Source organism: Zalophus californianus, chromosome 1 (assembly GCF_009762305.2).
Source record: "Zalophus californianus isolate mZalCal1 chromosome 1, mZalCal1.pri.v2, whole genome shotgun sequence".
Lineage (NCBI taxonomy): Eukaryota > Metazoa > Chordata > Mammalia > Carnivora > Otariidae > Zalophus > Zalophus californianus.
Genome location: NC_045595.1, coordinates 108101233 through 108110040, shown reverse-complemented (window position 1 = coordinate 108110040; position 8808 = coordinate 108101233). Strand labels below are relative to the sequence as shown.

The 8808-nt window shown below is 36.6% G+C and overlaps 1 pseudogene; it reads right to left on the bottom strand.

Annotated features, from left to right (window-relative positions):
• Positions 1-7601: 7601 nt before the first annotated feature.
• On the bottom strand, positions 7602-8548 carry LOC113915975 (annotated as a pseudogene).
• Positions 8549-8808: the final 260 nt, after the last annotated feature.

The following is an 8808-nucleotide window of genomic DNA, read 5'->3' as shown; positions in this document are numbered from 1 at the left end:
GGAAGATAAATGTAAAATGGGTGAGACCAACAGCAAACGAGAACTCAAAAGCATGAGTTAAAAATCCTCAAGGAAGGACTGAATCCGTGTCAATTCTTGTTGCCTCTAGTGTTGGTGGTGATGTGGGTATTTTGCAGAAGTCAGGCGGTTCCTTACAGAACTAAACATGCACATATAGCCCAGGAGTCAGAGAAACAGAAGGAGAATGGAGGGGCAAATAGAACAATTGTAGGCTCAGCTGTACTTCACACCAATCGGATGAGTCAGCAAATCAGGAACATGTTTGAGCTACAAAATAGAGCCCAGAAAAGGAAGAGTTCTCTTCTTCCTTCTCAATCTCCTAAGAATCTGTCTCATGGACTATCCTAACTGGAAACATAGGAAGGGAGTTCTGGGAAATGTTGCTCAACCTGGCCAAGTGGACAAAAGTGCAAAGGTACCCTTGGATTTTTTACAGTTATCCTCAAATAAAGGAAAGTCTTACCCTGAGGCCTTTGTTTTTGATAGACACAATCAGACCCAAGTTTTATTTCCTATTTTATTTGCTTCTTCCCCAAAGTCAATCAAGAAAGTGACAAAATCTAAGCATTCATTATATAAAGTCAGATTTGCATTTTCATGAGAAAATAAAAAAAATAGTTCTTATGATTTATTATACTCTGTATTTTGATTTGATGTTCAAATTCATACAAATTCACTCCAATGACAATTATTTTATTCAGGGCTATCTATGAAGTTGGCATTACTATAACTGTCTTTTCCATGTGCAAAGAGAAACAAAAAAGTTTTAGCCAAACTTACCTTCACTGAGCATTTTTTTTTCCATTCTCAAAAGCTTTGTATAATCCTAACCTGCAAAGTCCTCATCAAAGAGCTTCCCTGAAGTTACCCTAGCTACCAAAAGCATTTTTACTCAATGAAAAGCCTTGAAATGACTCAGCTCCAGTTATTTCAAAAGCCACAATTAACATCCAACTGTGAAAAACACAATAGTGACTTAAAACAAAATTTAACTGGTGATGTAAAAACAAGAGCAAAACCTCATTATGGAAAAAAAAAAAAATTGCTGCCACATGGCCAAACTATAAAGAAGTCCATGCATCTGGAGGAGGGTGGGGGGATGGGTTAGCCTGGTGATGGGTATTCAAGGGGGCATGTTCTGCATGGAACACTGGGTGTTATGCACAAACAATGAATCATGGAACACTACATCAAAAACTAATGATGTAATATATGGTGATTAACATAACAATAAAAAAAGAAGTCCATGCACCTAATTTAGCCTATGGCTGAAGAACATTGCTACTTCTGTCAAGAACCAAGAACTTGCTTGATGGCAAATCTGCAAATTAAAAATCCAAACACCCTGAACTGAAGCACCTTGATTCACCCAATGTTTTCTCTGCTTGCCAGATTTGGCCATTATGAGTTGTTAGCTGAATATGCGTGGGAAATAAAACAATCTAAGAACCTAACTCTAGCTTCAGTCTTGGTCCTTTGATTATGATGCTTGTATGCATACTTTTTAACTTTGTGCTGTAATACACTTTTCTATTAAAGTGATCTCTATTCTATTTTCTACATTTTGTGGAGAATGCCACAGCCAAGTCACTTCAAAATTGCCCAGTAGAGTATGTGAAGTTTCCCAAGAGAAGGCCTGGACCTGTGTGTGTGTGTGTGTGTGTGTGTGTGTGTGTGTGTGTGTGTGTGTGTGTGTGTGTGTGTGTTTGTGTGTGTTTTATCTGTAAAATGAGGGTAATAATGCCTATATCTGATTATCCCACACAATATTTTTTGTTCTTAAAAGTGGTATTTTTTAAACTACTCTGTAAAAATTAAAAGTGAATCATCATGGCTAAGCCTGGACTGACAGTATTTTTGAACATTTGCATAAGAGACCAACAAAGCTCTTTAAAATTTAAGTAGTTATCTCTTTTCTGAGAAGTGAAGATTTGAATTTCAGAGTCTCTGGTAAGTAGAATCCTCAGAAATATCTGGAACACACTGAAATCAGTAATTTCCTACCAATCAACCAATACATTAAAAGAAAATGAGACTTCCTTTGTAGTCAAGTTGGTGAATTTAGGACATTCAAGTACTTATCAAGTACGAGAATTGTATATTATTTTGCCTATTCTTTCCCTTTGCTTGAGATGAATTGTTACAGTTGTTACTTTTTAGATTGTCATCCTAAAACAGGCCACATTGAGCTATCTCTGTGGATTTGTTCCAGTGACTGTGAAAATCAAGTTCTTCATGTACATAATGGAATGATGGCTAAATAATTCCTGAGAAAGACAACTGACACCAAATCTTAAAACATACTTTTCAAAAGGCTAGAAACCATGGCTGTTATAAAGGCATAAAATCAACGTATGTCAAAAATTTTATCTAAATCATTAATTTTATTAAAAAAATAAATCATTAATTTTATTTAACTCATCAATTAATGAGGAAACTATAACACATTAAAACTGGTTCAACTGGTTTTCTAGGAAGCAAACAAGCAAAAGCCCTGATCTGTAGTGTCTGCCAGTTTTTGTAGTACACGTACTCTCACCATGTCTGATTTTAAACTACCAATGTGCAATCAATGAGCTTTCAAAATTCCTATAAACTTAACAATTGGTTCTCATGAGGCAGTCTGAACTGGCTCCAGGTTACCACTGTTGTAGATATATGTGTGATTTAATAAAGGAATGTTAAGATAAGGTATGTAGATTATACAACTGGTTAATGTCTCAAGGAGAAATAAACTTTTAGAGTTTTTTTCCACCCAACAGAAATTATTTGCATCTCTATTGAACAAAATCTATAACTTAACCTCTGCCCTTATAGAGTCATAAAATAGCCCAGTCAGTAAAGTCAGCTCAATTTTACCCTGGAAGAACAGCTAATAATTTCTTTGTTTTTTCCAGGTTATGAGTAATATTTTCTGATAGAACAGATTGTTAAATCTATAATGAATTAATGTACCTCTGACTCATTTTAGAAGTGTTAAGTTCCTTTACTATGCTGTGAGGTACTTGAAGAGAGGAAATCTTTTTAGACCTTGTTTCTGTAGCCCTCAGCAAGTATTTGCGGCCCTGGAAGTTCTCAATAAATGTTTGGTAAATTGATCGGTATAATTTTGTATGGAAAAAGTAGATGCTAATTTCTCAAAATGAAGAATCTCTTCCTCATTCTTCTCCCTCCTTTTTGGATCCCTGCCAAGAAATAGGACTGAACCCAGTTATGGGTAAGAAATGTTCTCTGGTTTTGAGGGAAACTTTAAAGGTAATGAAAACAAACATTTTAAAGGCAATGAAAAACATGGGATAAATGGTGAAAATGGAGGTCATAAAATGATGTAACAATTTAAACTTATTATTGAAACAGTTCTTTGAATTTTGACTTTGATTCATCATGAGAGTATAATATATAGTGAGATTAAAATAAAAATTATAATTCTTTTTAAAAATTTTTTATTGTTATGTTAATCACCATATATTACATCATTAGTTTTTGATGTAGTGTTCCATGATTCATTGTTTGTGCATAACACCCAGTGCTCCATGCAGAATGTGCACTCTTTAATACCCATCACCAGGCTAACCCATCCCCCTACCCGCTTCCCCTCTAGAACCCTCAGTTTGTTTTTCAGAGTCCATCGTCTCTCATGGTTCGTTTCCCTGTCCGACTTACTCCCCTTCATTCTTCCCCTCCTGCTATCTTCTTCTTTTTCTTTTTTCTTAACATATGTTGAATTATTTGTTTCAGAAGTGCAGATCTGTGATTCAACAGTCTTGCACAATTCACAGCGCTCACCATAGCACATACCCTCCCCAATGTCTATCACCCAGCCACCCCATCCCTCCCACACCCCACCACTCCAGCAACACTCAGTTTGTTTCCTGAGATTAAGAATTCCTCATATCAGTGAGGTCATATGATACATGTCTTTCCCTGATTGACTTATTTCACTCAGCATAACACCCTCCAGTTCCATCCATGTTGTTGCAAATGGCAAGATCTCATTCCTTTTGATGGCTGCATAATATTCCATTGTGTATATATACCACATCTTCTTTATCCATTCACCTGTCGATGGACATCTTGGCTCTTTCCACAGTTTGGCTACTGTGGACATTGCTGCTATAAACATTGGGGTGCACGTACCCCTTTGGATCCCTACATTTGTATCTTTGTGGTAAATACCCAGTAGTGCAATTGCTGGATTATATGGTAGCTCTATTTTCAACTGTTTGAGGAACCTCCATACTGTTTTCCAGAGGGGTTGCACCAGCTTGCATTCCCACCAACAGTGTAGGAGGATTCCCCTTTCTCCACATCCCCACCAACATCTGTCGTTTCCTGACTTGTTAATTTTAGCCATTCTGATGGGTGTGAGGTGGTATCTCATTGAGGTTTTGATTTGGATTTCCCTGATGCCGAGCGATGTTGAGCACTTTTTCATGTGTCTGTTGGCCATTTGGATGTCTTCTTTAGAAAAATGTCTGTTCATGTCTTCTGCCCATTTCTTGATTGGATTATTTGTTCTTTGGGTGTTGAGTTTGATAAGTTCTTTATAGATTTTGGATACTAGCCCTTTATCTGATATGTCATTTGCAAATATTTTCTCCCATTCTGTCGGTTGTCTTTTGGTTTTGTGGACTGTTTCTTTTGCTGTGCAAAAGCTTTTTATCTTGATGAAGTCCCAATAGTTCATTTTTGCCTTTGCTTCCCTTGCCTTTGGTGATGTTTCTAGGAAGAAGTTGCTGCGGCTGAGGTCGAAGAGGTTGTTGCCTGTGTTCTCCTTTAGGATTTTGATGGACTTCTGTCTCACATTGAGGTCTTCCAACCATTTGGAGTCTATTTTTGTGTGTGGTGTAAGGAAATGGTCCAGTTTCATTCTTCTGCATGTGGCTGTCCAATTTTCCCAACACCATTTGTTGAAGAGACTGTCTTTTTTCCATTGGACATTCTTTCCTGTCAAAGATTAGTTGACCATAGAGTTGAGGGTCCATTTCTGGGCTCTCGATTCTGTTCCATTGATCAATGTGTCTGTTTTTGTGCCAGTACCATACTGTCTTGATGATGACAGCTTTGTAATAGAGCCGGAAGTCCAGAATTGTGATGCCGCCAGCTTTGCTTTTCTTTTTCAATATTCTGGCTATTCGGGGTCCCTTCTGGTTCCATACAAATTTTAGGATTATTTGTTCCATTTCTTTGAAAAAAGTGGATGGTATTTTGATGGGCATTGCATTGAATGTGTAGATTGCTCTAGGTAGCATTGACATCTTCACAATGTTTGTTCTTCCAATCCATGAGCATGGAACGTTTTTCCATTTCTTTGTGTCTTCTTCAATTTCCTTCATGAGTATTTTATAGTTTTCTGAGCACAGATCCTTTGCCTCTTTGGTTAAATTTATTCCTAGGTATCTTATGGTTTTGGGTGCAATCGTAAATGGGATCGACTCCTTGATTTGTCTCTCTTCTGTCTTGTTGTTTGTGTATAGAAATGCCACTGATTTCTGTGCATTGATTTTATATCCTGCTACTTTACTGAATTCCTGTATGAGTTCTAGCAGTTTTGGGGTGGAGTCTTTTGGGTTTTCCACATACGGTATCATATCATCTGCAAAGAGTGAGAGTTTGACTTCCTCTTTCCCATTTGGATGGCTTTGATTTCTTTTTGTTGTCTGATTGCTGTGGCTAGGACTTCTAATACTATGTTGAATAGCAGTGGTGATAGTGGACATCCCTGCCACGTTCCTGACCATAGGGGAAAAGCTCTCAGCTTTTCCCCATTGAGAATGATATTCGCTGTAGGTTTTTCATAGATGGCTTTTATGATATTGAGGTATGTCCCCTCTATCCCTATACTCTGAAGAGTTTTGATCAAGAAAGGATGCTGTACTTTGTCAAATGCTTTTTCTGCATCTATTGAGAGGATCATATGATTCTTGTTCTTTCTTTTGTTAATGTATTGTATCATGTTGCTTGATTTGCGGATGTTGAACCAACCTTGCAGCCTAGAAATTATAATTCTTAATGGGACAAGGCTATTGAGGATTAAATTAACAAAAGAAGACAATTTCTTGGCCCAGAGTTGAAACACAATGGACACCAAGCTTATTATAACTAAAACTAAATAATCAAAACACAAAGCATTAGTTGGTCATAACCTGTAACATTAAGTGATCACTGATAAATCTAATTTAAAGAAATGATGAGAGAGTGAAGACATTAGCACAATAGTTGGAACTAATGGGTGGAATGTGGACCACCCATTCATTTACCAAAAATTTATTTAATGCATACTATATGCCAGGTATCATTTTAGTTTTAGAGATACAGTAATGAATAAAAAAGATAAGGTTTCTCTTTTTGTAGAGTTTACTTGCTAGTGTGAGCATATACAAAGTTTCAGAAGATGAGGACAATCCAGAAGACTCTGAGAAGAGTATTAATGAGTCCCACCAAGTAGGAGAAACAAGAGGGTGGTTTCTGAGAGGCCAGGTGAAGAGGATTTCAAGGAAGAAGGTGTGATCAACCAGCTACATCTAAGGCAGTCACTAGGTTAAACAAGAAATGACTGAAAACTGAGAAACTGTATTTAAAAATATTGAGGTCTTTGTTGAATTGACAAGAGGACTTTTGGTGGAGTAGTGATTAAAGCCTTATTGGAATGTTCAGGAGAAAATGGGAGAAGTGAAGACTGAGTTTGGCCAACTCTTTTCAGAGTTTTGCTTTGAAGTGAAATAGAGAAAACAAAAGGTTATCAGAGTGTGACGTCAGGACAAAGGACAAGGGAGTTTCTTTGTATTTTTTTTAATTAAATAAAATGGGGGCATTACATGTTTAGATTTTGAGGGGAATGGCCCTCTAGAGAAGGAAAGATGATGATGCAGGAAAGAAAGAAACAAAGCCCTTGAAAAAGGAGGGAGGGGGTGGAATGTAGTGCAACACTGGTTAGGAATGTATTTGCTTGTCTATAGTCTTCAGGGATTAAAAAATATTATAGCTATAGAGTTGTTAGTATATATAATATAATACAATGCAATACATTTATATTTTTTGACAACAGTAATAATCCATGTATTATTGTGAACCCTAAAGTTTGAGCTATTTTGATATTTTTATTGTCAAATAAAATAGAGCAAAGTACACAAGATAAAAATGTAGAACCAAATGATTTATTACCATTTAGGTCAATAAATAAAACACTGACAGTAACCAGAAGTAACCACTGTGCCCTTTCCCAACCATATGCCCCCTTCTCCCCAAAAGTCACCACTTTCCTGACTTTAATGGTAATCATTTCCTTGCATTTCTTTATAGTTAAATCACAAGTATGAATCACTAAACACTATAATTTAGTTTTCACTTTCTTTAAAGATTTTTAATCAATGGAATCATACATATGTACTCTTTTTATATGGTTTCTCTCACTTTATGTTTTTGGGATTCATCCATGCTGTTTCTGTAGATTTCATCACCATTGCTTTTTAGTACTACATTGGATATCATAAGTGTTATCTCCTTTCTTTTGCTTAAGGATATTTATTTTTTTTTCTTTTTATGAATAGTACTGCTATGAACAGTCTTTATTTTTGACACTGAATATGTTTTTATTGAGCCTTTTAGTTTACAACATGAGGTAAAAGGAAAGTCATTTCTCCTTAACCAATATTTTACACAGTTGTAGTAAAATATTTCGAACTTTAGGGAATTATAATGGATTACATATATTAAAAGTTGGGGTTTGGGTAAACAATATCGGAGTTCTTGAATTTTCCAGTTGACTCTTCCCTTACAATAGTAACCAGCTCTAATTAGTTACATAAGTTTCTTCAAGGCCATGTTTTATTGTTGCTGATGTCTTTATATCCGAAGCATTGCTATTTCAGTCAATATCCACTAACTCCACTTCAAAAATGAGTTTTGCATTTGGTGGAATTTTGGCATCAGGCTGTCCTTTCTTTCCATAAGCCCATTCTGGTTCAATCTCTAGTCGAGCCTTTTCTCCTTTACTCATAGTTAAGAGTGCTTCCTTCATCCCATCCTCTGATAACTTTGCCTATTCCAACCTTAAAACTTAAAGGCTTGCCATTTTTCTTCTTCTTTGAACTCGTTTGAATATTATCAAAAACAGTCCCATCCTGTAGTGTTCCTGTATACCAGCAGTGAACAACATCTCCCTTTTTGGGAAAGTTGGTTTTATCTCCTTTTTTAAGAACAGATTTTATATATTTTGGTGGACCCTCATCCAGAGTCTCTTCAGACTTGGTTTCTTTGGGTTTATCTTCATTAAGCTTCACATTTTTCACCTGCTCAGACACTTTACTTATACTTTCAGTACCCTTGAAAGGTTTACTTTCAAAAAGATGGTTGTAGGCTGTAACCAATGGTCCTTGTTAGCTGTCTTGGCCACATTTTTAATGTTTCCTAGTAACTTATGTTCTGCAAGAAACGAATCTGAACCGTGGTCCTGTAGAAACTTGATAATGTCCTTCTTGGGTAGCTGCTCGCTGCATAGCTGCTCCACGGTCCAGGCCCACGCCATCTTCCCCCGCTGCCTCTCTGCTATGAACAGTCTTGTACTTGTGTCCTGAAATGTGTTTGGTTTTGAACTGGGTATGTACGTAGGTATAAAATTGCTGGGTTATGGGGTGTATGTATCTTCAATTTTGGTAAACAGTGCCTGAGCATTGTCTAAAATGGTTGTACAAAGTTACATGCTCATCAGCATCTGTGTGAGAGTTTCCATTGTGCCATATTCTCTCAAACACTGTATTGCCTGTCCTTTTATCTTTTTTGGTGGAT